A 27,143-nucleotide genomic window follows, 5' to 3' on the forward strand; every position below is an offset into this window, starting at 1 on the left:
AGCGGGGAGGTTTGGGGAGTGGGCGTGGCGGCGGTTGCGGGGTTCAGACGCGGGGAGAGGGAGGTTGGGGAAGAGTCGGGCCGGGGTGGGTTTTCCTTTTTTTAATTGGGTGCTCGGTTCGGGTTTTCAGAATTTGGGAGGGCCTCCGCGCCTCTATATAGGGCGCTGTGATCATAATAACTATTCTGATCCCATGATCAGAATAGTGCTACTATATATATATATATATATATATATATATATATATATATATATAACCATTCCGCCCGGCTATTTGACATGCTCGGGGTTGGAGGCGGAGGAACAGGCATAGTACAGGCTCAAGAAATAGGGAGTGCGGTCTACAAAAAGTTATTTTGGACCTCCTGTCGCACGTGTGCGCCGCCAGTCCTCGGTGGGGGGAATCCTTGATGGAAGTAGCCCCTTGGGTGAGTGTACGGATCCGGACTCCGATAGAGCCAGTTTCAGATGTTTATCCTGTTTGTCACCTATTTTTAAAGGATAGCGAAGGAAGAGAATAAAAAATAAGTAATAAAAGAAAGTTACTAGAGTGCTTGCATGCTTGTCCGTATTGTGCTTCCGCCAATGCCCATGGTATCTTGAGTGCGTAATGATGTATGCGCGGTACAAATTTTGTAGGTGTGTGGAGTGGGCGGCGGAAGCCGGGTTGCTATTTCCGTTCTAGGAGAAGATGATCCTCGGGTGGAGGTTGCTTCTGACCCTGGTGTTTCGTTGGTGAACCTTTCCGTCATCCCTGTCGCTTGGCGACCTCCTCCCCCTATGTTCGGCGTTGAGCTTGCCGACCTGTTTAAAGACCCAGCAGTTTTTGTTGGTATGATTAGCTGGTTTATCGGGGTGGGCATGAATCTGGCATGGTTGGCCCAATATCCTGTCCAGGTTGGATGGTTCGTCTCGATTCGTCTTGAATGGCTTCTTTCGTTGATCGGGCTTGGGGTTGCTGAATCCGGCGTTGACCGCCGTGTCGCCTAATCTTTCATTGTCATTGCGACTGTTGTTTTTGCTTCCTCGTGGCTTGTCATTGTCGTCTTGGATTTCGGAGGTGCCCTGGTTGCTGGCGCTATTGCTTCTACGAGCGAGCCAGCTGTCTTCTCCCGCGCAAAAGAGGGTCATTATAGCAGTGAGGGCTGTCATGGATTTAGGTCCTTCTTGGCCGAGGTGGCGTGCAAGCCATTTGTCCCGGACGCCGTGTCTGAAAGCCGCAAGGGCTTCCGCGTCCGGACAGTCGATGATTTGGTTCTTTTTGACTAAGAACCAAGTCCAGAGCTCCCTAGCTCATTCTCTGTGTTGTTGGACAATTTGACTTAGGTCATCGGCATCCGATGGCCAGACATATGTTCCTTGGAAGTTATCGAGGAAGGCCTCTTCCAAGTGTTCCCAGCTGCCTATGGAATTTTCAGGCAGGCTGTTTAACCAGTACCGAGCTAGCACTTTTAGTTTTAGTGGGAGGTATTTAATGGCGTGGAGGTCGTCCCCACGGGCCATATGGATGTGGAGGATGAAATCTTCTATCCACACCGCGGGATCGGTTGCCCCGTCGTATGATTCAATATTGACGGGTTTGAATCCTTCGGGGAGTTCATGATCCATTACTTCATCAGTGAAGCAAAGTGGGTGTGCGGCGCCTCTATGCTGGGCCACACTGCGACGTAACTCCGAAGGAGTCCCTTTGCGGTTTTCGACTCGGGCGTGGCGAGGTTTGACACGTCCGAATAGGTAGTCGTCGTCGCGTGTCGAAGCATGCTTTCGCGATCCGTAGATCGGTCTTGCGTGTCCTGCTCTATTTTCCAAGTCTCTCTGTAGGTCATCTGGGTAATCGTGACCTGCGTTGTTCTTGCCTTTATAGTGAGGTGGGGCTGTCTGGTATTCGGTTTGAGTTGCCTCTTTATCCGGACAGAGTTGTCAGCGACCTGCCGCATTGTGTGATGATGGTATGGGCTCCGATGCCCCTTCATCGGACTGGTATAGCAATCTGTGATTTGGGTAGCCTTTGGCTAGGCTACTAAGGCCGTATTCTTTGGCAACCAGGACTTTGGTCCATCTGTCGTTGAGTAGGTCTTGGTCAGCATGAAGCCGCTGCTGCTTCTTTTTCAAGCTCCTTGTCGTAGCTATTAGGCTGCGCTTGAAGCGCTCCTGTTCGAGGGGATCTTCGGGTACGATGAAGTCTTCATCGCCGAGGCTTACCTCAACTTAGGAGAGCGGAAGGTAGTTGTCGTCCTCCGAACCGTCGTTGGGCAGGGCCTGTTCGTTGGGGTTGGCTTGCCCATTTTCCTGTTCCTCCTGCTCGGATGTTGCTCCCACAGGGTCTTCATTGCTTTCGGGGCCGTCCGGAGTACTATTTTCTCCAGTGCCATTGTTGCTGCGGCGTGACTTGGGGCTGCGTTTGGGGCGCCGAAACTTAGACTGTGACTCAGGAGTTTTAACTGGATCTCCCTTGTCTTTGCCGCGAGGCTTTTTAAGTGTATCGATCATGTACACGTCATGTGAAGGGGTGGCCGTCTCGTGCCTAATGACTGGCGGGTCTTGGCCTTGCTCCTTATCGGCATCGTCGTCTATACCGTCAATGTCTGCGGAGCCAGGAGCGGGCATGTCGGTTAAGTCCTCGACAGTGGCTATGAAGTGGGTGGCGGGTGGGAAGCGAAATTCTCCGTCATCAGCCCCTAGTTCGAGTCGAACATAGTTCGGCTGCGAGTCTCCCATGAATGACAAGTTCTTTGAAGAGTTTAGCACATCGCCCAAAGGTGAGTGCTAAAAAACGTCTGCGGCGCTGAATTCGAAGATCGATAACCGATCTAGCTCGGTGTCCGCAAGCGTACATGGTCTGGAACTTATAGCAGAAGACGAGTCCAGAGTTCCATTGGCGCAAATATTGCAAGGTGTCGAGTCTGCGTGCGGCTCTAATGCCGCAGACTCTGTGGCCTCGAATGGTATGATCTTCTCTGGTTCTAAGGCCATTGCAGCAACATGAACCATCTCCTGAATCTGATCCGATGACAGATTTGAGTCATGTTAATCGGGGCGAGGGGGAGCGATCGCTGCGGTCTCAAATCCATTGAATATCAAGTCTCCACGGATATCTGCGACGTAGTTCAAGCTTCCAAATCTGACCTGATGGCCAGGGGCATAGCTATCAATCTGCTCCAGATGGCCAAGCGAGTTGGCCCGCAGTATGAAGCCGCCGAATACGAAAATCTGTCCGGGGAGGAAGGTTTCTCCTTGGACAGCGTCACTATAGACGATCGGAGGGGCCATCGAACCTCTCGTTGACGGCACAGTGGAACTCTCAATGAAAGCACCAATGTCGGTGTCAAAACCGGCGGATCTCGGGTAGGGGGTCCTGAACTGTGCGTCTGGGATCAATGGTAACAGGAGACGGGGGACACGATGTTTACCCAGGTTCGGGCCCTCTCTATGGAGGTTACAAGAGTTGATCTACCACGAGATCATAATGGCTAAACCCTGGAAGCCTAGCCTATATGACTATGGTAATGAGTATATCCTTTCCGGACTAACCTCTCCGATTTATATAGACACCGAGAGGGAGGAATCTAGGGTTACATAGAGTCGGTTACATAAGAAGGAATCTTCATAGTCGGTCGCCAAGCTTGCCCTCCACGCCAAGTAGAATCCAATCCGGACACGGGTACGGTCTTCGGCCTTCATGTCTTCACAACCCATCAGCCCGGCCCATGGATAACAGGTCGGACGCCCGAGGACCCCTTAGTCCAGGACTCCCTTAATGTGATCCCATTAATCAAATGACAACTCTTGTCTATGGTTAGGAAACATAACCATAATTGGTTCAGTGAGCTAGTCAAGTAGAGGCATACTAGTGACACTCTGTTTGTCTATGTATTCACACATGTACTAAGTTTCCGGTTAATACAATTCTAGCATGAATAATAAACATTTATCATGTATGCAATGTTGTGTACCAGACCTGATGTGTGCCTTGCTATCAGTCTAGTAGGGAGGTACCAAAGTAATCCAAGAGTGGATCACTGGACAGCGGTCAAGAACATCCGGAAATACCTGAAAAGGACTAATGATATGTTTCTCATATATGGAGGTGTCAAAGAGCTCGTCGTAAATGGTTACGTCGATGCAAGCTTTGACACTGATCCGGATGACTCTAAGTCACAAACCGGATACATGTTTTTATTAAATGGTGGAGCTGTCAGTTGGTGCAGTTCCAAGCAGAGCGTCGTGGTGGGATCTACGTGTGAAGCAGAATACATAGCTGCTTTGGAAGCAACAAATGAAGGAGTCTGGATGAAGGAGTTCATATCCGATCTAGGTGTCATACCTGGTGCATCGGGTCCAATGAAAATCTTTTGTGACAATACTGGTGCAATTGCCTTGGCAAAGGAATCCAGATTTCACAAGAGAACTAAGCACATCAAGAAATGCTTCAATTCCATCTGCGATGAAGTCAAGGAGGGAGACATAGAGATTTGCAAGATACATACGGATCTGAATGTTGCATACCCGTTGACTAAGCCTCTCTCATGAGCAAAACATGATCGACACCAAGACTCCATGGGTGTTAGAATCATTACAATGTAATCTAGATTACTGGCTCTAGTGCAAGTGGGAGACTGAAGGAAATATGCCCTAGAGGCAATAATAAAGTTGTTATTTATATTTCCTTATATCATGATAAATGTTTATTATTCATGCTAGAATTGTATTAACCGGAAACTTAGTACATGTGTGAATACATAGACAAACAGAGTGTCACTAGTATGCCTCTACTTGACTAGCTCATTGAATCAATGATGGTTATGTTTCCTAACCATAGACATGAGTTGTCATTTGATTAACGGGATCACATCATTAGAGACTGATGTGATTTACTTGACCCATCCGTTAGCTTAGCACGATGATCGTTTAGTTTGTTGCTATTGGTTTCTGCATAACTTATACATGTTCCTATGACTATGAGATCATGCAACTCCCGAATAGCAGAGGAACACTTTGTGTGCTACCAAACATAACAACGTAACTGGGTGATTATAAAGGTGCTCTACAGGTGTCTCCAATGGTGTTTGTTGAGTTGGCATAGATCGAGATTAGGATTTGTCACTCTGATTGTCGGAGAGGTATCTCTGGGCCCTCTCGGTAATGCACATCAATATAAGCCTTGCAAGCAATGTGACTAATGAGTTAGTTGCGGGATGATGCATTACGGAAAGAGTAAAGAGATTACCCGGTAACGAGATTGAACTAGGTATTGAGATATCGACGGTCGAATCTCGGGCAAGTAACATACCGATGACAAAGGGAACAACGTATATCGTTATGCAGTTTGACCAATAAAGATCTTCATAGAACATGTGGGAGCCAATATGAACATACAGGTTCCACTATTGGTTATTGACCGGAGACGTGTCTAGGTCATGTCTACATAGTTCTTGAACCCGTAGGGTCTGCACGCTTAACGTTCAGTGATGATCGGTATTATGAGTTTAAGTGTTTTGATGAAGTGAAGGTTGTTCGGAGTCTCGGGTGTGATCACGGGCCTGATGAGGAGTCCCAAAATGGTCGAGACATAAAGATCGATATATTGTAAGCCTATGTTTGGACATGGGAAAGGTTCCGAGTGAGTTCGGGCAAACACCGGAGTACACGGGGGTTACCGGAACCCCCCGAGGAGTATATGGGCCCTAATGGGCTTTAGTGGAGAGAGAGATAGAGGAAGACAGGGCAGGCCACGCGCCCTCTCCCCCTCTGGTCTGAATTGGACTAGGAAGCGGGGGGGCGCCCCCTTTCCTTCCTCCCTCTCTCCCCTTCCTTCTCTCCTAGTCCAACTAGAGAAGGGGGAATCCTACTCCCGGAGGGAGTAAGACTCCTCCAGGGCGTGCCATAGAGGGCCGGCCCTCCCCCTCCTCCACTCCTTTATATACGGGGGAGGAGGCACCCCATAGACACACAAGTTGATCATTGATCTCTTAGCCGTGTGCGGTGCCCCCCTCCACCATAATCCACCTCGGTCATATCATAGCGGTGCTTAGGCGAAGCCCTGTTCCGGTAGCATCATCATCACCGTCATCATGACGTCATGCTGACGAAGCTCTCCCTCGACACTCTGCTGGATCATGAGTTCGTGGATGTCATCGAACCGAACATGTGCAGATCGCGGAGGTGTCGTACTTTCGGTACTAGGATCGGTCAATCGTGAAGACGTACGACTACATCAACCACGTTGTCATAACGCTTCTGCTTATGGTCTACGAGGGTACATAGACAATCTCATTGCTATGCATCACCACGATCTTACATGTGCGTAGGATTTTTTTGAAATTACTGCGTTCCCCAACAATTTCGAGTTGCAAATGTTAGCAACTGAACCAGTATCAAATACCTAGGCACTATTGCGAGCATTAGTAAGGTACACATAAATAACATGTATATCAAATATACCTTTCACTTTGCCATCCTTCTTCTCCACCAAATACTTGGGGTAGTTCCGCTTCCAGTGACCAGTCCCTTTGCAGTAGAAGCACTCAGTTTCAGGCTTAGGTCCAGACTTGGGTTTCTTCACTTGAGCAGCAACTGGCTTGTTGTTTTTCTTGAAGTTTCCCTTCTTCCCTTTACCCTTTTTCTTGAAACTAGTGGTCTTGTTGACCATCAACACTTGATGCTCCTTCTTGATTTCTACCTCCGCAGCCTTTAGCATTGTGAAGAGCTCGGGAATAGTCTTATCCATCCCTTGCATATTATAGTTCATCACGAAGCTCTTGTAGCTTGGTGGCAGTGATTGAAGAACTCTATCAATGACACTATCATCAGGAAGATTAACTCCCAGCTGAGTCAAGTGGTTATGGTACCCAGACATTCTGAGTATATGTTCACTGACAGAACTATTCTCCTCCATTTTGCAGCTATAGAACTTATTGGAGACTTCATATCTCTCAATTCGGGCATTTGCTTGAAATATTAACTTCAACTCCTGGAACATCTCTTGCTCCATGACATTCAAAACATCGTTGAAGTCCCGGTTCTAAGCCATAAAGCATGGCACACTGAACTATCGGGTAGTCATCAGCTTTGCTCTGCCAGGTGTTCACAACATCTGGCATTGCTCCTGTAGCGGGTTTGTCACCTAGCGGTGCTTCCATGACGTAATTCTTCTATGCAGCAATGAGGATAATCCTCAAGTTATGGACCCAGTCCGTGTAGTTGCTACCATCATCTTTTAACTTAGTTTTCTCTAGGAACACATTAAAATTCAACGGAACAACAGCACGGGCCATCTATCTACAACAACATAGACATGCAAAATACTATCAGGTGCTAAGTTCATGATAAATTAAAGTTCAATTAATCAAATTACTTAAGAACTCCCGCTTAGATAAACATCCCTCTAATCATCTAAGTGATCATGTGATCCATATCAACTAAACCATGTCCGATCATCACATGAGATGGAGTAGTTTTCAATGATGAACATCACTATGTTGATCATATCTACTATATGATTCATGCTCGACCTTTCGGTCTCAGTGTTCCGAGGCCATATCTGCATATGCTAGGCTCGTCAAGTTTAACCCGAGTATTCTGCGTGTGCAAAACTGGCTTGCACCCGTGATAATCCCCAAGTGCAGGGAATCATCGTAGCAATTCCCAATGATGGAAGTGATAAGTATGGAGTGTCGAACCCACAAGGAGCTAAAGGTAAGATCAATATTCTCTCAAGTCCTATCTGCCACTGATATGACTCTACGTACACCGAACGTTTGCTTTCAACTAGCAACGAGAAATAAAACTACGTTGTGGGTATGAAGAGGATAACTTTATATGATATCGGAGAGCTAAAATATAAAAGTAGGTGTTGTTATCATAAAGTTAGAATATATTACTAAAAATTATAAATAGCGAGTGTGGAATAATGGTGGATCGGTGTGCGGAATTTTCCTAGGCAATTGTTAACAAGACCGATAGTCGTCATTGCAATTTCATATGAGGGAGAGGCATAAGCTAACATACTTTATCTTCTTGGATCATATGCACTTATGATTGGAACTCTAGCAAGCATCAGCAACTACTAAAGATCGTTAAGGTAAAACCCAACCATACATTAAAGTATCAAGTCCTGTTTATTCCCATACGCCATGTCCCGCTTACCCGTGTTTGTGTTTCAGTCACTCACGCAACGTAGACAATAAGAAAACCATGGACATATTGCAACACCCTACAACGGGAATCCCTCATGCTTGCACGACACAGAGGGCACCATAGGACAGCACCAAAGTAAAACATACAACTCATACCAATCTAGATCATCAATCAACCCAAAGACAAAGGATATGTACTCAAAACATCATAGGATGGCAACACATCATTGGATCATAATATGTGGCATAAAGCACCATGTTCAAGTAGGGATTACAGCGGGGTGCGGGAGAGTGGACCGCGTAAAAGAGATGAGGATGGTGATGATGATGGTGATGTTGATGAAGACGATCACCGCGGTGATGATTCCCCTCTCGATGGCACTCCGATGCCACCAAGAGAGAGGAGGAGAGGTTCTCCCCCTTGTGCTTCCTCCTCCATGGCCTCCCCCCTAGATGGGGAGAGGTTCTCCCTCTGGTCCTTGGCCTTCATGACGATGATGGCCCCTCCAGGATCCTCCTCCATGCCCTCCGATGATGATGGCCCCCTCCGGCAGGGTGCCAGAGAGGTCCTAGATTGATTTATCGTGGCTACAGAGGCTTGCGGTGGAGGAACTTCCGATCTAGGTTATTTTTGGAGGTTTGTATATTTATATGAGAAGTTGGCGTTGATTTCACGTCAGGGGGGCCCTCGGGGAGTCCACGAGGGGGGTGCCCCCACCCTTGTGGGGCCCCCGTGACTCCCCTCCGGGGGATTTTCGTTCCCATATTTTTCATATTTTCCAGAAAAAATCTCCGTTGATTTTCATCGCATTCCGAGAACTTTTATTTCTGCACAAAAACAATACCACAGTAGTTCTGCTGAAAACAACATTAGTCCGGGTTAGTTCTAATAAAATCATACCAAAATCATATAAAAATATTGTAAACATGGCATGAATACTTCATAAATTATAGATACGTCGGAGACGTATCAACCTGTTGTATGTGAACGTAGAGCTTATCACAACCGATCATCACGTGGTGTCTCTGCACGACGAACTGTAGCAACGGTGCATACTCAGGGAGAACACTTATACCTTGAAATTTAGTGAGAGATCATCTTATAATGCTACAGCCAACTAAGCAAAATAAGATGCATAAAGGATAAACATCACATGCAATCAATATAAGTGATATGATATGGCCATCATCATCTTGTGCCTTTGATCTCCATCTTCAAAGCACCATCATGATCACCATCGTCACCGGCTTGACACCTTGATCTCCATCGAAGCATCGTTGTCGTCTCGCCAATTATTGCTTCTACAACTATCGCTACCGCTTAGTGATAAAGTAAAGCAATTACATGGCGATTGCATTTCATACAATAAAGCGACAACTATATGGCTCCTGCCAGTTGCCGATAACTGTGTTACAAAACATGATCATCTCATACAATAAAATTTAGCATCATATCTTGACCATATCACATCACAACATGCCCTGCAAAAACAAGTTAGACGTCCTCTACTTTGTTGTTGCAAGTTTTACGTGGCTGCTACGGGCTGAGCAAGAACCGTTCTTACCTACGCATCAAAAACCACAACACGGTATAGTGATTGCTTTTTGATCTTTAGAAAGAACCCCGTTCATTGAATCCGATTCAACTAAAGTTGGAGAAACTGACACCCACTAGCCACCTGTGTGCGAAGCACGTCGGTAGAACCAGTCTCGCGTAAGCGTACCCGTAATCTCGGTCTGGGCCGCTTCATCCAACAATACCGCTGAATCAAAAATCAACTAGTGTCGGCAAGCAATATGTATATACCCATGCCAACAACTCCTTTGTGTTCTACTCGCGCATATAACATCTACGCATAGACCTGGCTCAGATGCCACTGTTGGGGAACGCAGTAATTTCAAAAAAATCCTACGCACACGCTAGATCTATCATGGTGATGCATAGCAATGAGAGGGGAAGAGTGTTGTCCATGTACCCTCGTAGACCGTAAGCGGAAGCGTTATGATAACGCGGTTGATGTAGTCGTACGTCTTCACGATCTGACCGATCCTAGTACCGAAAGTACGGCACCTCCGCGATCTGCACACATTCGGCTCGGTGACGTCCCACGAACTCCCGATCCAGATGAGTGTCGAGGGAGAGCTTCGACAGCACGACGGCGTGATGACGGTGATGCTGAAGCTACCGGAACAGGGCTTCGCCTAAGCACAGCTACGATATGACCGAGGTGGATTATGGTGGAGGGGAGCACCACACACAGTTAAGACAATCATCAACTTGTGTGTCTATGGGGTGCCCCCTCCCCGTATATAAAGGAGTGGAGGAGGGGGGAGGGCCGGCCCTCTATGGTGCGCCCTAGGGGAGTCCTACTCCCACCGGGAGTAGGATTCCCCCTTCCAAGTAGTAGGAGTAGGAGAGACAGAAAGGGAGGAGAGGGGGAGGAAAGGGGGGCGGCCCCCACCCAATTCAGATTATGCTAGGGGGGCACGCCTCCCACCTTTTCCCTTCCTCTCCTCTATTCCACTAAGGCCCAATAAGGCCCATATACTCCCCGGGGGGTTCCGGTAACCTCCCAGTACTCTGGAAAATGCCTAAACTCATCCGGAACCATTCAGATGTCCAAACATAGGCTTCCAATATATCGATCTTTATGTCTCGACCATTTCGAGACTTCTCGTCATGTCCGTGATCATATCCGGGACTCCAAACTACCTTCGGTACATCAAAACACATAAACTCATAATACCGATCGTCACCGAACATTAAGCGTGCGGACCCTACGGGTTCGAGAACTATGTAGACATGACCGAGACTCATCTCCGGTCAATAGCCAATAGCGGAACCTGGATGCTCATATTGGTTCCTACATATTCTACGAAGATCTTTATCAGTCAAACCGCACAACAACATACGTTGTTCCCTTTGTCATCGGTATGTTATTTGCCCGAGATTTGATCGTCGGTATCATCATACCTAGTTCAATCTCGTTACCAGCAAGTCTCTTTACTCGTTCCGTAATACTTCATCCCGCAACTAACTCATTAGTCACATTGCTTGCAAGGCTTATAGTGATGAGCATTACCGAGAGGGCCCAGAGATACCTCTCTGATACACGGAGTGACAAATCCTAATCTCGATCTATGCCAACACAACAAACACCATCGGAGACACCTTTAGAGCATCTTTATAGTCACCCAGTTACGTTGTGACATTTGATAGCACACTAAGTGTTCCTACGGTATTCGGGAGTTGCATGATCTCATAGTCATAGGAACATGTATAAGTTATGGAGAAAGCAATAGCAACAAACTAAACGATCATCGTGCTAAGCTAACGGATGGGTCAAGTCAATCACATCATTCTCTAATGATGTGATCCCGTTAATCAAATGACAACTCTTGTCTATGTTCAGGAAACATAACCATCATTGGTTCAACGAGCTAGTCAAGTAGAGGCATACTAGTGACACTCTGTTTGTCTATGTATTCACACATGTACTAAGTTTCCGGTTAATACAATTCTAGCATGAATAATAAACATTTATCATGATATAAGGAAATATAAATAACAACTTTATTATTGCCTCTAGGGCATATTTCCTTCAGGATCTTCATTCTTCGTCATCACGAACCCTTCTCCATCGCCAATTCCATGATGCTCCCCACCGGGAGTGAGTAATTCCTTCATAGGCTCGCTGGTCAGTGAGGAGTTAGTTGAGATTCATCATGTAATCGAGTTATTTTTGTTAGGGCCTGATCCCTAGTATCCACTATGTTCTTAGATTGATGTTGCTATGACTTTGCCATGCTTAATGCTTGTCACTTTGGGCTCGGGTGCCATGATTTCAGATCTGAACCGTTTATGAGTTCATCATTATATCCATGTTCTAGATCCGATCTTGCAAGTTATAGTCACCTACTACGTGTTATGATCTGGCAACCCCGGAGTGACAACAACCGGGCCCACTCCCAGTGATGATCGTAGTTTGAGGAGTTCATGTATTCACCATGTGTTAATGCTTTGTTCCAGTTCTCTATTAAAAGGAGGCCTTAATATCCCTTAGTTTCCAATATGGACCCCGCTGCCACGGGAGGGTAGGACAAAAGATGTCATGCAAGCTTTTAATAAAGCACATATGACTATTTACGGAATACATGCCTACATTATATCGATGAACTGGAGCTAGTGCCGTATCGCCCTAGGTTATAACTATCTCATGATGAATATCATCCAACAAGTCAACGATCCAATGCCTACAAATTTATGCTTATTGATCTTGCTGCGTTACTATTGCTATCATCACTGTTACACTTGCTACAAACTACTGCTATCACTGTTACTGTTACTGTTGCTGCTGTCACTACTATCAAACTATTTTGCTACTGATCACTTTGCTGCAGATAATTAATCTCCAGGTGTGGTTGAACTGACAACTCAGCTGCTAATACCTTCAAATATTCTTTGGCTCCCCTTGTGTCGAATCTATAAATTTGGGTCGAATACTCTACCCTCGAAAACTATTGCGATCCCCTATACTTGTGGGTTATCAAGACCTTTTTCTGGCACTGTTGCCGGGGAGCATAGCTATATTTGTTAAGTCACTTGGGATTATTATCATATTATCACTATGAAGAATCCGAAGGATCCAAAGACTAAGATATTTCCCTCAAAGACGAGGGGAGGTAAGGAACTGCCATCCAGTTCTGCTTTATATTCACCTTCTGTTATGAATAAACTTGCAACTCCACCACATGCTTTTAATTCTGATATGTCGCAAGTTATTGATGATGCTACTTCTACTATGAACGATGCTAGTACCTTGCTTGATAATGATGATGTGCCACTTGGTGAATTTCTTAATAAACAAATTGCTAGAGTTATACAACATGATGTTGTTGAATTTGATGATGAGCTTGAAACTAAATCTCCTGAAACACCTACTAGAACTATCCTTCCTAGATATGAATTGCCTAAGGTACCGGAAGGTTATGTTATGAGTGAAGAAGCAACTAGAGATATTCTTGCTTGTAATGATAGAGATGATCTAAAGAAATTATTACACAAGTATAAAGAAAAATCTCTTAATGCTAGAATGAAATGTGATCCTAAGTTTTCTACTTCACCTATCTTTATTGGTAATAGGGATTATGAATTCTCTGTCGACCCAGAGTTAATTACTTTGGTTGAATCTGATCCTTTCCATGGTTATGAAACTTAAACTGTTGTGGCACATCTTACTAAGTTGAATGACATAGCTACCCTTTTTACTCATGATGAGAAAACTCGTTATTACTTTATTCTCAAATTATTTCCTTTCTCATTAAAGGGTGATGCTAAAGCTTGGTACAATACTCTTGCTCCTAGTTGTGTGCGTAGTCCCCAGAATATGATTTATTACTTCTCTGAAAAATATTTTCCTGCTCATATGAAACAAGCTGCCTTACAGGAAATATTTAACTTTTTGCAAACTAAAGAAGAGAGTCTCCCACAAGCTTGGGGGAGGCTTTGGCAGTTACTAATGCTTTGCCTGATCATCCTCTTAAGAAAAATGAAATACTTGATATCTTCTATAATGGACTAACCGATACTTCTAGGGACTTCCTAGATAGTTGTGCTGGTTGTGTTTTCAGGGAACCAACTGTTGGACAAGCTGAAGAATTATTGAATAACATACTAAAAAATTATGATGATTGGACTATTCCTGAATCACTGCCTAAACCCACTCCAAAGAAGAGGGGTATATTATATCTCAGTCCCGAAGATATGCAAGAGGCAAAGAAATCTATGAAAGAAAAAGGTATTAAAGCTGAGGATGTTAAAAATTTACCTCCTATTGAATAAATACATGGGCTTAATACACCACCAATGCCTAAGGTGTAGAGGTAAATTCTCTTATGAAGCTTAATGATAGTGATAATCCTCGCAATATGCATCCTAGTTAATGCCTTTATGAGTTTGAAAACTACATTAGAAAACAAGATCACTTCAATGCAAATGTTATGAAACAATTGAAATATAATTCTGATATGATTGCTCGCTGATAACCCACAAGTATAGGCGATCAATTGTAGCCTATTTCGATAAGTAAGAGTATCGAACCCAACGAGGAGCTAAAGGTAGAACAAATATTCCCTCAAGTTATATCGATCACCGATACAACTCTACGCACGCTTAACGTTCGCTTTACCTAGAACAAGTATGAAACAAGAAGTACTTTGTAGGTGTTTTTGGATAGGTTTGCAAGATAATAAAGAACACGTAAATAAAAAGTAGGGGCTGTTTAGATAAAGAAACAACAAAGTTAGTATAGCGAGTGCGGAAAAGTGGTGGTAGGAGTTACGAAATTGTCCCTAAGCAATTGACTACTTTACTAGACCGATAGCAAGTTTTATGTGGGAGAGGCCACTGCTAGCATGTCATCCCTGACTTGGAATTCTATGCACTTATGATTGGAACTATTAGCAAGCATCCGCAACTACTAATGTTCTTTAAGGTAAAACCCAACCATAGCATTAAGATATATTGGTCCCCCTTCAATCCCGTATGCATCAATTTCTATGCTAGGTTGAAGCTTCTGTCACTCTTGCCCTCCAATACATAGTCCTATCAACATACAACTAACCCTATGGTGTGATGCACACGCGCACTCATATGATGGGCACCAAAGGACAACAACATAACCACAAGAAAATTAAACCAATTATAGCAATTCACCAATTACCAATAGGACAATGAAAATCTACCCAGACATCATAGGATGGCAACACATCATCGGATAATAATATGAAGCATAAAGCACCATGTTCAAGTAGAGGGTACAGCGGGTTGTGGGAGAGTGGACCTCTATAGATAGATGGGGGAAGGTGATGATGATGTTGGTGAATATGACAGAGGTGTTGGTGTAGATTGCGGTGATGATGATGGCCCCGGCGGCGTCCCAGCGCCACCGGGAGAGAGGGAGAGAGAGCCCCCCTTCTTCTTCTTCTTCCTTGACTTTCTCCCTAGATGGGAGAAGAATTTCCCCTCTGGTCCATGACCTCCATGGCGGTGGAGGGTTGAGAGCCCCTCCGAGATTGGATCTGTCTCTCTATCTCTCCCTGTTTCCGCGTTCCAGATTCTGCCTTTTCATCGTTTCTTATATTCCCGGAGATCCGTAGCTCCGATTGGGATGAAATTTGGACACGATTTTTATCCGGATATTAGATTTCTTACGGCGAAAGAAGGGCACGAACCACCTTATGGGGTGGAAACAAGGGCCCAGGGCGCACCTGATGCCCTAGGGCGCCCCCTGCCTCGTGGCCCCCTCGGGCATCATCTCACGTTGATTCTTCTTCCCAAAAATCACATATATTTCAAAAAAAATCTCTGTCAGTTTTTATCCCATTTGGACTCTGTTTGATATGGATTTTTTGCGAAACAATAAACATGCAACAAACAGGAACTGGCACTGGATCAATATGTTAGTCCCAAAAATAGTATAAAAAGTTGCCAAAAGTATATGAAAGTGGTAGGATATTGGCATGGAACAATCAAACATTATAGATACGACGAAGACGTATTAGCATCCCAAGCTTAATTCCTGCTCGTCCTCGAGTAGGTAAATGATGCAAAAGATAATTTTTGATGTGGAATGCTACCTAGCATAATCTTGATCATGTAATCTAATCATGGCATGAATATTACGACACGAGTGATTCAAAGCAATAGTCTATCATTTGATATTAAGACAATAATACTTCAAACATACTAATAAAGCAATCATGTCTTTTCTAAATAACATGGCCAAAGAAAGTTATCCCTACAAAATCATATGGTCTGGGTATGCTCCATCTTCACCACACACAATATTCAAATCATGCACAACCCCGATGACAAGCCAAGCAATTGTTTCATACTGTTGATGTTCTCAAACCTTTTCTACTTTCATGCAATACATGAGCGTGATCCATGGATATAGCACTATAGGTGGAATAGAATGTGATGATGGAGGTTGTGTAGAGAAGACAAAAAGGAAGAACGTCTCACATCGACACGGCTAATCAATGGACTATGGAGATGCCCATCAATTGATGTCAATGCGAGGAGTAGGGATTGCCATGCAACAGATGCACTAAGAGCTATAAGTGTATGAAAGCTCAAACTGAACACTAAGTGGGTGTGCATCCAACTTGCTTGCTCATGAAGACCTAGGGAATTTGAGAAAGCCCATTGTTGGAATATACAAGCCAAGTTCTATAATGAAAATTCCCACTAGTATATGAAAGTGATAACTCAAGAGACTCCCTATATGAAGAACATGGTGCTCCTTTGAAGCACAAGTGTGGTAAAAGGATAGTAACATTGTCCCTTCTCTCTTTTCTCTCATTTTTATTTATTTTTTCTCTTTTTTTGGTGGGCTTCTTTGGCCAATTTTTTTTATTTGGGCTTCTTTGGCCTCTTTTATTTTGATAACCTCGTCTGGGACAATGTTCTAATAATGATAATCATCACACTTTTATTTACTTATAACTCAATACTAGAACAAAGATATGACTCTATATGAATGCCTCTGGCGGTGTACCGGGATGTGCAATGACCTGGCTTAGCAAAGATATCAAAAAACGGACAAGCCATGAAAATATCATGCTAGCTATCTTACGATCATGAAAAGCAATATGACAATGAATGCTCAAGTCATGTATATGATGATGATGAAAGTGGCATGGCAATATATCTCGGAATGGCTATGGAAATGCCATAGGTAGGTATGGTGGCTGTTTTGAAGAAGATATAAGGAGGCTTATGTGTGACAGAGCGTATCATATCGCGGGGTTTGGATGCACCCGCGAAGTTTGCACCAACTCTCGAGGTGAGAAAGGGCAATGCACGGTACCGAAGAGTCTATCAATGATGGAAGGGTGAGAGTGCGTATAATCCATGGACTCAAACATTAGTCATAAAGAACTCACATACTTATTGCAAAAGTCTATTAGCTATCGAAACAAAGTACTACGCGCATGCTCCTAGGGGGATAGATTGGTAGGAAAAGACCATCGCTCGTCCCCGACCGCCACTCATAAGGAAGACAATCAATAAAAAATCATGCTCCGACTTCATCACATAACGTTTCACCATACGTGCATGCTACGGGAATCACAAACTTCAACACAATTATTTCTACAATCCACAACTACCCACTAGCATGACTCTAATATCACCATCTTTATATCGCAAAACTATTGCAAGGAATCAAACATATCATATTCAATGATCTACAAGTTTTATGTAGGATTTTATGACTAACCATGTGAATGACCAGTTCCTGTCATCTCTCTAAATAGATATAAGTGAAGCAAGAGAGTTTAAATCTTTCTACAAAAGATATGCCCATGTTCTAACAAATATAAGTGAAGCAAAATAGCATCCTACAAATGGCGGTTTTGTATGTGAAGATAAACAGACAATCCAAACTTCAAAAGATATAAGTGAAGCACATGAAGCATTCTATAAAGCCATACTCAAAAGATATAAGTGAAATGCAATGAGCATTCTATAAATCAACCATGGAATATCTCATACCAGCATGGTGAATAAAAGAAAAATGAAAACTAAATGCAAAAGACGCTCCAAAATTTGCACATATCGCATGAACGAAACGAATCCGAAAACATACCGATACTTGTTGAAGAAAGATGGGATGCCTTCTGGGGCATCCCAAAGCTTAAATTCTTGAGTCTCCTTGAATATTTACTTGGGGTGCCTTGGGCATCCCCAAGCTTGAGCTCTTGCCTCTCCTCCTTCTCCTCACATCGAGACCTCCTCGATCTTCGAACACTTCATCCACACAAAACTCAACAGAAAGCTCGGTAAGATCCGTTAGTATAATAAAGAAAATCACTACTCTAAGTACTGTTGCAAACCAATTCATATTTTATTTTTGAATTGTAGCTACTGTAATATAACTTTTCCATGGCTTAATCCACTGATAGAAATCGATAGTTTCATCAAAACAAGCAAACTATGCATCAAAAACAGAATCTATCTTAAAAAGGATAGTCTGTAATAATATGAACATTCACCATACCTCTGTACTTCAAAAATTCTGAAATAATTATGAAAAATAAATAATTTGTATATAAAGACAGTGCAAAAAATTTCAGAACTGTTTGATGTTCCAGTAAAAAATGTAAAATCGCGCACTACAGCCAAAGTTTCTGTATTGCACCGCACAAACCAACAAGCAATGTAAACATCCTAAAGGCGAATCTTGGCACATGATTTTTATATTACAATGGAATTGTACAAGGGGATAATTATTTTTGTTAAAAAGTTTATGTAATGAAGATTCACAAAGTTTCCATGAGTGATACCTCTTGAGCATGCCCTGGTTTTCCCTTGAAGAGGACAAGATGATGCAGCAAAGCAGCGTAAGTATTTCCCTTAGTTTTTGAGAACCAAGGTATCAATCCAGTAGGAGATCACGCATGAGTCACCTCATACCTACACAAACAAATAAAAACCTCGCAACCAACGCGATAAAAGGGGTTGTCAATCCCTTCACGACCACTTGCAAGAGTGACATCTGATAGAGATAATAATAATAAGATAAATATTTTTGGTATTTTTATGATATAGATTGAAAGTAAAGATTGCAAAATAAAATAGATTGGAAACTTGTATGATATGATGAAAGATAGATCCGGGGGCCATAGGTTTCACTAGTGGCTTCTCTCATTATAGTATAAGTATTACGGTGGGTGAACAAATTACTGTCGAGCAATTGATAGAAAAACGAATAATTATGAATATCTAGGTATGATCATGTATATAGGAATCACGTCCGTGACAAGTAGACCGACTCCTGCCTGTATCTACTACTATTACTCCACAAATCGACTGCTATCCAGCATGCATCTAGAGTATTAAGTTCATAAGAACGGAGTAATGCTCTAAGCAAGATGACATGATGTAGAGGGATAAACTCATGCAATATGATATAAACCCCATCTTTTTATCCTCGATGGCAACAATACAATACGTGTCGTTTTCCTTTCTGTCACTGGGATCGAGCACCGCAAGATTGAACCCAAAGTTAAACACTTCTCCCATTGCAAGAAAGATCAATTTAGCAGGCCAACCAAACTGATAATTCAAAGAGACTTGCAAAGATAACCAATTATACATAAAAGAATTCAGAGAAGATTCAAATATTGTTCATAGATAATCTTGATCATAAACCCACAATTCATCGGATCTCAACAAACGCACCGCAAAAGAAGATTACATCGAACAGATCTCCAAGAGAATCAAGGAGAACTTTGTATTGAGATCCAAAAAGAGAGAAGAAGCCATCTAACTAATAACTATGGACCCGAAAGTATGAGGTAAACTACTCACACATCATCAAAGAGGCTATGGTGTTGATGTAGAAGCCCTCCATGATCAATGCCCCCTCCGGCGAAGTGTCGAAAAAGGCCCCAAGATGGAATCTCATGGGTACAGAAGGTTGCGGCGGTGGAATTAGGTTTCATGGTGCTACCCGATGTTTTCAGGTTACGTAGGTATATATAGGAGAAAGAAGTAGGTCGGTGGAGCCACGAGGGGCCCACGAGGGTGGAGGGCGCGCCCCCTGCCTCGTTACCTCCTCGTTGGTTGCTTGACGTCCACTCCAAGTCCTCTGGATCACGTTTGTTCCAAAAATCATGCCCCCGAAGGTGTCACTCAGTTTGGACTCCGTTTGATATTCTTTTTCTGCGAAACACTGAAATACGCAAAAAAACAGCAATTTGGGCTGGTCGTGGTTTTAATAGGTTATTCCCAAAAATAATATAAAAGTGTATAAATAAGCCCATTAAACATCCAAAACATAATATATAATAGCATGGAGAAATAAAAAATTATAGATACATTGGAGACGTATCAGTGAGCATGAACAAAGTTCATGGAGCTGCCCCACTTCAACAATGCTTGTCTCTTTCACTTTCACTTTCCTTTTTGAAAAGTTTTGGGTTCCCCTCTTTATTTTTTTGTTTTTAAACTTTATAAAAGCACTCAACAGAAGTAAATGACTCTCTAAAACTTCCGGATTGTCTCCCTGGTAGCGCTTTCTTTAAAGCTATTAAACTAGACATAAAGTGCTCAAGTAATGAATCCACCCGTATCCCAAGGTATATCAAAGCCAATTTGAATCAACAATTATTTGTAATTTAGTAGTGAGCACAAAGTAACATATATCAAGCAATGACAAAGTCTAACTCTCTTCCTATGCATCGGCATGTCATACAAGAACAATTCATGCACATCACATAAAGGCCAATACATAGCATAAGCAGTTTCTTGCAATTCTATCATGTTGGAAACATAAAGAGGCGGAGATGTAGTTCCTCTCTCATAATAATTATAAGTAGGAGCAGCAAGCACATGCATATTATAGTCATCAAAATTATCATGTGCAAAGGGTAGTTCCTCTCTCATAGTAATTACAAGTAGGAGCAGCAAGCACATGCATATTATAATCATCAAAATTATCATGTGCAACGGTAAAAGGCAACCCATCAATATAATCCTTAATAAGTGCAAACTTCTCTGATATAATGTAGTCGGGAGAATTTAAAAAGATAATAGGACTATCATGCATGGGTGCAATAGAAACAATTTCATGTTTAACATAAGGAACTACAACGAGTTCATCTCCATAAACATAATTCATATTGGCATCTTGGCCACAAGCATAGCAAGCATCATCAAAAAGGGATATTTCAAAAGAATCAACGGGATCATAACAATCATCATAGCATTCATCCTTCGGTAGATTCAAAGAGAAATTAAACAATGTATGGGATAAAGAGTTACTCTCATTAGATGGTGGGAACAGCTGATCAATCCGCTCTTCCTCCTTTTCTTCTTCGCTCTCCTCCTCATCTTTTTCATCCAATGAGCTCACAATGTCATTAATTTCTTCTTTCATAGACTCCTGCAAAATATTAGTCTCTTCTTAGACAGCGGAGAAGTCCTCAATATATGGTTTAATATAAGGATTAGAAGAATACTTATCATAGCAATATTTAAGTATGGCCAAATTTTCAGATTTACTAGTACAAATGCCCGTGTGTTGCACCGGGCAAAAAAGAGGCACAGCCTGCTTCATGTGCCATTACGCAACCATTTTTATATCGAATTTCAATAAACATCAATGATAAGGTTAAACTGATTGGTGCTCTTTGTAGCATGAAGTTCGGACGTGAAGAAGCCAACATACCATTCTTCATCTGATGGAAGAGTAGTTTTTCATACAATAGATTGCCAATTGTTTTTCTTTTGCTTTTCTGAAAACGCAGGAAATTCCTTATTATGAATAGAAGTTATTGTTTTCATAAAACTGGAATACATTAGCTTCCACCCCCTCATATGATGCATCCACCCAGAATATATATTTCTTCTTTTTATCCCATCCACGAGACATAATGATGTTACCAAGATAGCTCGTCAGCCAACATGGATACATTGGCACGACGAAAAACAGTAATTATGTTCAAATTTTGTGTGCATACTCATTATTCAGTACACTTCTTGTAAAATGTTAATCTTGTGTCATTATAGAACTTAGTAGAGTTTAGTAGCACTTGTATGGGAAAATGATGAACTAGATGATCTGGAAGAGCCGACTACCTTATCTGATTTTAGTACATAACTCTTTCTTTGCTGCTGGTAACTTATAACAGTAACGCAGAACACGAAACTCAACTCAATCAAGGTAATACATATGCTCCCCTCCGAAATATGCCCTTAACTACTGAAGAAAAAGAAGAAATAGTACTACTGATGAAAAAGAAGAAAATGGTCAGCTCCATGTAAAAAATAGTTCTGCTGTAATAGAAATAGAAGTTATGAATGGCTGACTAGTTATTCCTGCCCACTAAGCAAATCTGTAGCACTATCAACCATAAGCATTGCATTATTGCATACGGCCAAACTTAACATATATATACCACACTATGCATCCAAACCTATTTCAGCAAGATAAAGAACTATTCTTTTAGTTTTACTTGATTTTTGTTAGCAAGTAAAATTGTTGGAAGTGTAGTCGTGCGATGCCAGCTTTACATGGACCATATAAACCACAGTAAGCTGATGTTAGCTATCAGTATAAAATGTCTGGATTGGAAGAATTTTCACGAGCTTACCCGAGTACAATGCCGCTGGTCCAGCTTGTTGGTGGAAACCAGATGTGGTCTTGTTGCTGGAGCTGGACTACTCACTGGACATGATTCTTCGGATGACTTCCCGCTATTGGATGCTCTCACCGGATTGGCACAACAAGTCGTCTGGCCTCATGACGACAACACTTGTCGTCGAGCCTGGAGCATCATACACTTCAATGTTTTCCATCGAAACCGCATATATTCACACCATTTATTGTTTGCACATTATCAAATAAGCTAAATCTGACCAAATGTGTTGATCTGCTAGGAATAAAGGACCCAGGTCTACAATGCTACACAACTAAAAGAAGATTAAGCTTAGAGTTGTGATCGTACAATGCAAATAAGCAATACTTGACCGAACTGTGAAAAACAACATCCTACTTCTAAAATTTGTAGCACTGCTTTTCCTTCTAGCAACCAAAATCAACCGTGCTATTGTAGCACTGCTTTTCCTTTCGAACAACAAAAATTAACTGCCTATTTATTGAACCATGACAAAGTTAAAGTACTAAACAACATTACCAATCATGGTGAATCTAAAAAACGAACATTGCGTGCCAAAATTGGCAGTACTACTGAGTTCTCTTCCTCTCTCGAAATTGGAAGAATATGAATAAAGCTATCCTCATGCACCACACACATATCGGTCAGCCACGCGCGCCTCTGGCAGCCAACACTCATGTACAACATGCCGACAACATCACACCCACACAACGTGTTGGCCGGTTGTCATGCACCCAAATCCGCAGGCCGCCACGCGTAAATGGACGCACTACCAAGCTGCTGACTCCGCCCCTGTACGCCCTGGTTGGCCTCGCCGCTGTGTAAGCAGGGGGCATGGATTCAAAATGACAAACTGAACACGTGTGGTGAAATGGTTTGCCAGGAATTCAACTGTTTCCGAATTCGAAAACAGCTGATTCATGGATCAACAATGCCCAAAAAAATGTCCAAGAGATCCTTGAATATTTCAGAGGATCTAACCTGGACAATTGCAAAATCAACATATGCATATATTGTGTACTGAAGAATCTCTTTTCTACCGGTCTCAGTCTCCCCTTTTTTATTCTGAAGATCTTGCAATTGGGTAAAGGCTGACAATCTTTGTGTTGATGAATGGGACAATGTCAAGGGAGCATTTCCAAGCCAGCTAATAAACCCACCAGAAAATAAAATATCACACAAACTGTTCTAGTCCATAGGATGGCTTCTCCTTCCTCGACCCAATGGTGCTCAAGAACGCCAGAGACAGGACACCTAAAAATGTTTAAAAGGGAGATTAATAATCAGAACTGGAGTATCAAAGGACGGGGCATCAGTCTCCAACATGCATCTACTACACGAATAGAATAGAAGAAAACCCAATCAAAATTAAACAACACATGTTGTGTATAGGATGACCAGCTGTTCCTACCCACTCAGCAGATATGGGCGAGGCGGGGGTGGTACCTGGGGAGAGGAGTGACTTTTTTATTTTGTGACTGTTATAGACATAACTAACACACAGCAACCAAAGATATCCAACACACGACAATCAAAGATATACAGACATCACTGCTATACATTATAATTCAAAATCGAACATCCACAAAGTTTAAGTAGAAGCCATTGAAAAGAAGAGTCCAATGTTCTGGTATCTCACATATTGGGCATTGATTTGCCACCCCTAGTAAAGGCATTCCCATATGTGTGCTAATGTACTTAACAAAGCAAATTTAAATGCACATAGCATGTCACACACTCGATACTTGTATCCTCTTCAATATTACCATTCAACAGTTCAGTAGTACTTAGGTGGCACTGTGCAATCAGGGTCAGAGCGACAAGTGGAACCAAATTGAAGGTGTTGATATTCAATTTTGTTGCATATCCTTACAAATTTACCTGCAAATCTAGGAGAAAATTGTTCCAATCGACACAATACACACAAAAAAAATTAAACCAGATATATCTGTACTAAATAGTGAGGACACACTACAACAACCTCAATCAATTCAAAGTCACAAACAGAAAAGGGGTAAGCACCAGCTAGACCATTCACCAATTGTAGTAACTGCTTCATCTTGAAGGTGACACAACTTCAACTACATAGCAAGCAAGCAACCAGAAGCAAAAATCTGAAGCAACAGCAAAGCTAAAAGTCCAACAGCACTCACCGACGGCAGCTGGAGCTCTGTGAGGCCCCCGTCAGCGCCATCGGAGACCACCAGCTCGAACGGGCCTACTATGTCCATATCCCTAACGCTGGTGCCGAACGCCAGGGCACCGTCGCCGGCGACGAAGTCGACCCCGTCGGGCCAGACCACCTCCTCCACCGTGGGGGCGTCAGGGCAGCTCAAGTTGACGGCCTCGTCAGAGGCCCGTGCCAGCGCGACCGCGGCGCCCCCCACACCGGCGCGGAACTCGTACCGCTGAACGGCACCGACGAGCGCGCCCTCGGTGTTGAGCGGCCAGACCCGGACCTCCGTGTCGGGGTCCCAGCCGTACTTGTTGGCGACGGTGTCGACGACGTCGCGTCAAAGAAGGTGGCATCCGGGGTGGGCGTAGGCATGGGAGGAGGCGTTGGAGATGGCCGCGAGCAGGGACAGCGAGGCGGCACTGGCGAGGGTGGGGGCGGGGGAAGGGAAGAGCAGCGCGAGGAGCAAGAGGAGGATTGGGCAGGCCTACGAGCGCGGAGCTGCGGTCTCCCCTGCACCAGGCGGCCAAGGTCTTGAGGAAGAGGAAGCAGAGGTCAACGGAGGACGGTCTGATCCCTCGGAGGCCCAGACCAGCGCCGCCGCCTGAGCTCGGCATCCTCGTCCTCATGGTGGGCTGGGGATGACGGCCTGGAGTGGGGATTGGGGCAGGCGGAGACCGGGGTTTGCGTTCGTCCGTTCGGGTCCTGTGATGGAGCGCGCGTTAATTACCCAAAATATTAGGGTGTTTAATGCAAAACGACATGACGGTGAATTCGGAGCCTCAATCCGTGCTTTATTATTAGGGAGAGAAGAGATAAAGAGTGGTATCACACTCTTAAATAAAAGAAGCAATTTCACAAGTACCCCTAAAAACAATAAATTCTTCAATTTGTTGAACATCATAGTAATTATAAACATCCTTAGTATAGGAAGATACAATTCCATTATCACTAAACCCACATTGGTAAGGAAGGTGTTTCTTAGGGTTTTAGAACAACAAGTACAATCATATATTTCACATAAATTCCAAGCATAACACTGCAAACGGTGAATTTGATCCAGTAAAAGTTTCCCTTTTTCAGATATGCGGTGTCGCACATAACAAGCATGCTCATCTAAAGATTTGCCCTCAACTAAGCTAGTTGGGGTTTCAGCCCGAGCACATAGGGATCGAAGATGATCCAAGTAAAAAGCTTCAGTAGTGTGATAGATTTTGAGTGGTTCTTCAATCATTGGTTCAGTAGGTACCATTATTTTTTGGTATTCTGAGTTTCCTACCCATAACTAAAGATAGAAAACAATAGCACAAAATAAAAACTACTTAGTGATAAAGCAAACAAGCACACACAAGAATATTCACCCCACGCTATAACTCCCCGGCAACGGCACCAGAAAAAGGGTCTTGATAACCCACAAGTATAGGGGATCAATTGTAGCCTCTTTCGATAACTAAGAGTGTCGAGCCCAACGAGGAGCTAAAGGTAGAACAAATATTCCCTCAAGTTCTATCGACCACCGATACAACTCTACGCATGCTTAAAATTCGCTTTACCTAGAATAAGTATGAAACTAGAAGTACTTTGTAGGTGTTTTTGGATAGGTTTGCAAGATAATAAAGAACACGTAAATAAAAAATAGGGGCTGTTTAGATAAAGAAACAATAAAGTTAGTATAGCGAGTGTGGAAAAGTGGTGGTAGGAGTTGCGAAATTGTCCCTAAGCAATTGACTACTTTACTAGACCGATAGCAAGTTTTATGTGGGAGAGGCCACTGCTAGCATATCATCCCTGACTTGGAATTCTATGCACTTATAATTGGAACTATTAGCAAGCATCCACAACTACTAACGTTCATTAAGGTAAAACCCAACCATAGCATTAAGATATATTGGCCCCCCTTCAATCCCGTATGCATCAATTTCTATGCTAGGTTGAAGCTTCTGTCACTCTTGCCCTCCAATACATAGTCCTATCAACATACAACTAACCCTATGGTGTGATCCACGCGCGTGCTCATATGATGGGCACCAAAGGACAGCAACATAACCACAAGCAAATTAAACTAATCATAGCAATTCACCAATTACCGATAGGACAACGAAAATCTACTCAGACATCATAGAATGGCAACATATCATTGGATAATAATATGAAGCATAAAGCACCATGTTCAAGTACAGGGTACAGCGGGTTGCGGGAGAGTGGACCGCTTTAGATAGATGGGGGAAGGTGATGATGATGTTGGTGAAGATGATGGAGGTGTTAGTGTAGATCACGGTGATGATGATGGCCCCGGCGGCGTTCCAGTGCCACCGGGAGAGAGGGGGAGAGAGCCCCCCTTCTTCTTCTTCTTCTTCTTCCTTGACCTTCTCCCTAGATGGGAGAAGGATTTGCCCTCTGGTCCAGGGCCTCCATGGCAGCAGAGGGGCTCTTGCCCCTCCGAGATTGGATTTGTCTCTCTGTCTCTCTCTATTTCTACGTTCCAGGTTCTGCCTTTTCACCGTTTCTTATATTCCCGGAGATCCGTAACTCCGGTTGGGCTAAAATTTGGACACAATTTTTATCCATATATTAGCTTTCTTGAAGTGAAAGAAGGGCACCAACCGCCTTATGGGGTGGCCACGAGGGCCCAGGGTGCGCCCCCTGCC

Source organism: Triticum dicoccoides, chromosome 5A, assembly GCF_002162155.2.
Source record: "Triticum dicoccoides isolate Atlit2015 ecotype Zavitan chromosome 5A, WEW_v2.0, whole genome shotgun sequence".
NCBI classification, from domain to species: Eukaryota; Viridiplantae; Streptophyta; class Magnoliopsida; order Poales; family Poaceae; genus Triticum; species Triticum dicoccoides.